Below are 4,321 nucleotides of genomic sequence, written 5' to 3' on the forward strand. Positions count from 1 at the left end.
GATGCCAAGAAAAAAGAAATATAGAGGACCTGAAGGAAAATCAGCTATAAAAGGCGACAAAAACATGACTGGGAAAAGTACTGCAGCTGTTCAGCAAAAAGAAGTGCAAGCTCCAGACATGACTTCCAGTAACATTGAGGAAGGTATAAAGCAATTGCATACAGACCTGACTAAAATAAATGAAACACTGAGTATATCAACTCAAGCAATAAAAGGCTGAAAAAATGGAAGAAGCTATAAACAGATGCTCAGATCAGGTGATAAAACTGCAAAACTTAAGAGGTCAAAATAAAGAAAAGCCTGGCTGAATATGAGAATGCACAAGAAGAGATGTCTCAAAACCTAATAGAATTAGAGGACGGAACATGTAGGGAAAACCTTAGATTTTCTGCTGTACCTAAGAAGCTGGAAGGAACAAACTGTATTAATTTCATGAAAACACAAATAAGCAACTGGACTAGTATTCCACAACAGGAATTGTTAACTGAAAGGACACATTGTGTAGATGCTCCAAACCAGGCTATAAGAAAACAACCTAGACCTTTAATATTAAAAATGCAATCTTACCAGCAGAAAGAGTTGATTCTGACAAAACCGTGGCAGAAGGACAAAGTACTAAAAGTGGGAGACAGCAGTATGTTTGTGGAGAATGACTACTCATTGTTCACCAGGCAGAACAGGAATACATTTATTCCATTATTTAGGGAATGTCGAGAAGCAGTCATGAGATTCAAACTCCTGTACTCAGCTATCTTCAAAATATTTTTCCTTAGAGAAACAAAAACATTTTTTTGATGAAGTACATGCTAAGGAAGAAATACAAACGTTTGTTCAACAAAAAGTGAGCTGTGAAACAAAAGGAGTTTCTGCTTCTTCTTCTTGTTCTTCTAGAAATAAAAAACACATTCAACATATATATATATATATATATATATATATATATATATATATATATATATATATATGTATATATTCCCCCATGCATACCAGTCAACTAGCCTGTGTTGAGCATATTGTCACAGACAAGTATAGCAGTGTCCCTCCTAACACCTCCAGCAGATATTACAGTGTCAGGACAGTGTGCATGATTGTCCTCATAGAGTGCAGACATGTTTTAATAGCTGTACAAGTGTGTTTGTGTAGAACCATCTGTGATCACTGTAAATCACGTATGTTATGTCAGAGACATGGGATTACTGATGGTATTATTCTGATATTGTCCGTAAGTGTGCATGCTTCTTCTAATGTTGTCCATGAGCCTTTACCTGTGTCCCACTTGGTGGAGACCTCTGCTGAGATTACACTCATATTCAGGCAAATCAGTTTGCACAGCTTCACAATATACACCCCGCCACAATTGTATATAACACCCTTGATAGAGGTTCTCTGCATTGTTCATGAAATGATCCTTATCTCACACAGACATCTTGCCCATTGTTATCTCAGCTTGTGTGAACAGTCACAAAATACACATTTTCACTTTGCAGTCCATACTGTAAGATATTAATATGCGATTGGTGTTGCTGCTATAAATGTCTTCCATTGACATTACCTCTTCTGCTATACATTAGATTGTTTCACCTGTCTTCTTTCCCTGTGTTCAGTCCTACAATTCATCTGTGTTTCCCTATTGAATAAACACACTTACCTTGAGCATTTGTTTTACATGGCAGACCATGTGCTCTTACAGATCATTTGCACAACTTTTGTACAGAATGCCAGGAATGGGATTTCACAATATTCCACGCTGTATACACTGTCCTGTACTGTGTTTGGACCATATACATACCACTCAACTGTCAAAATTTTTGTAGAATGCCCAGATTTTCCTTTATATCTTTTGGTCTATTCCTTATAAAATTTGTGGTTTTCTACCATATCTCTGGGATGATCTCAGGACTGATGTCACTAAATAATTATATACATTTACATTTCAGCCTTTAAATCCTTCAGAAAATGTATCTTAACAAGAATTTTTTTATTCTAGCACATTTCTAAGTTTAGAAGAACAAATATGTAAACTCTGTCCCTATTTCTGGGTCACTACCCCCCCCCATTATGTTGGGCTTTGTCCAGATTTTTTGCACTAAGGTTGAGAGATATAAGAACTGGGTGGCCTAATGGTTAAGGTGTTTGCCTTACAAACACAACGTGCAGGGTTTGAGTCTCATAAGGGATAATTAGCTAGGCTTAAAATGGCTCACAAGGGCAGTTAGCCTAGTACTAATCTAGGGACCTATGGATCTATATGTTAAGCCCTGGTGATCACTGTGGCATTATGTGCAAACATGCTAACCAACTGTGATGATGTAAACAGGTTTGCTATCCATGTTGCTTTACATGGCTTCCTGGCTGGACACACTGTTGCCATACATGAAAATGTGCTTATTTACATTTACATGTGGTGCGCAGCATGAATATGCAATTAGTGCTGCTCCTCAGTACGCATCATTGTGCACACATGTAAACTCCATGTAGAGTCCGTGCGAAGCCTACCCGGAGTTTACTGAATCCCGGGGTAAATGTTATAGAAGCACATCAGGATGCTGTTGCTCGTAATGCCATTTTTGTGGTCTTGCCTTAAGGCAGATTATGACATCTGATAAGAATTATTTGATACTCATTCATCATGATGATTATGGTGACAATTACAAATGTATTGGTACTATTCAAAGTGGCAGTTTTGCCTGCCCACAATGTGTGTCTACAGGTGGCAGAACAGGTCAGTATTTTCAATTCACATTTGAGGCACTAGGACAGCTAATTTATTTGTAATCAGGTTCTGTTAGTGCATACCTATTTTAATATCTCTCCAGGAGGTACATCCAAATTGTCTTTGAACACACAGAAGCATCACATGGTATGCATCAATTTCCTTCTTTTTAACTGAACAACTTATTGTACAGGGATATGCACATGCAAATGCATGGGTCCTATAGCATATACTAGTAAAGTGCTTGTCATATGCTCACAAGGATGTCAGCAACTGCAACATCACTGGTAGACTATGATGCAGGATGACAGGTGATGTTGACTGCCATGTGGCAGATGACTATGATGCCTTTACTGTCATTTCAATGTCACAGACCAGGAACAGTGGCAGAGATTTGCTAAGTATGCCAGCAAGGATATCACCCTAATATAAAGGCTCATAACAGCAACAGAACTGTTGCTGGGCCACAGGTTCTGTACCATGGGCATATGACTTTAGCAGATGGGGTGGAATCCACACAAAGCCCATTTTCTCCCTCACATCTACATGTGGAACTACTGGAAGAGGACAGAAAAATGTTGGAGGTTGGAATACCCACAATTCAGTTTGCCCAGTGGAGTGTCAGGTGAAGTGATGATCACAGCCAGCTCCAAAGATATATAAGGCATTGTCTGTTCAGCAGCAAATGTTTGCACATTGTCCTGGCACAGTTTATTGTTACGGAGAGTCAGGTGGAGATGGTGGGAGTGAGAAAAGGTATATGAGAGGATAGTCACCAATATATGTAAAGAGTCAAGGCCAGGGGCAATACCATGATAATTCTCATTTAGATCATGGTTGCAAACACAACATCGATAAGGGAGGGGCAATACCATGATAATTCTCCTTTAGATCATGGTTGCAAACACAGCATCCATGTCAGCCTCTCTGTATGCACTTGTGAGGAGGACTTACCATTCACACATCTCAGACACAGTTGAGCAAAGCAGAGGTCAGGCCCACATATGTGGAGATCATGTTAGACATGCAGCATGGGTGGCCCAGTCAGCTCCAGCATCAGTGGATGTAGAAACCTCCTCAAGTCACCATTTTGGACATCAGTGAACTTCTGCATCATGAGGTCCCACTCATGTAGTACTTAGTTGTCACTATCAAGTATCTCAGCGGCATCATGTAGGCTATAGCACAATGGCAACTCAGTGTTAACCTCTCATGACAGCACCCATTCACATTCCTGAGGAGCCTCCTTAACCTTATCATTAGCGAAGCAGTGTTTTTAACATAGTCTAGATATGAGCTACACATCCCATCGTCTACAAATCCACCCCCATAATGACAGTCTCTAACAATGAAACAGTACATTTGTAAAGTGTAATGAAAAAAAACAGCAAAACATGAAGACTTTCAAACAAACAACAGGATGGAAAAAGAAAAACATACTTACCTGTGGATGAGGATTATAAACAAAGAGAAATCAAAGCATATGTTCTCTAAAATTAATTCATGTATATATATATATATATATATATATATATATATATATATATATATACAGTTGGAAAGAGTTAAACTGGACTGATACTTACACTCCCTTCACATGGAGGGATA

The sequence above is a fragment of the Protopterus annectens genome, chromosome 3.part0 (assembly GCF_019279795.1).
Source record: "Protopterus annectens isolate FY-2018-M chromosome 3.part0, PAN1.0, whole genome shotgun sequence".
Taxonomy (NCBI): Eukaryota; Metazoa; Chordata; order Ceratodontiformes; family Protopteridae; genus Protopterus; species Protopterus annectens.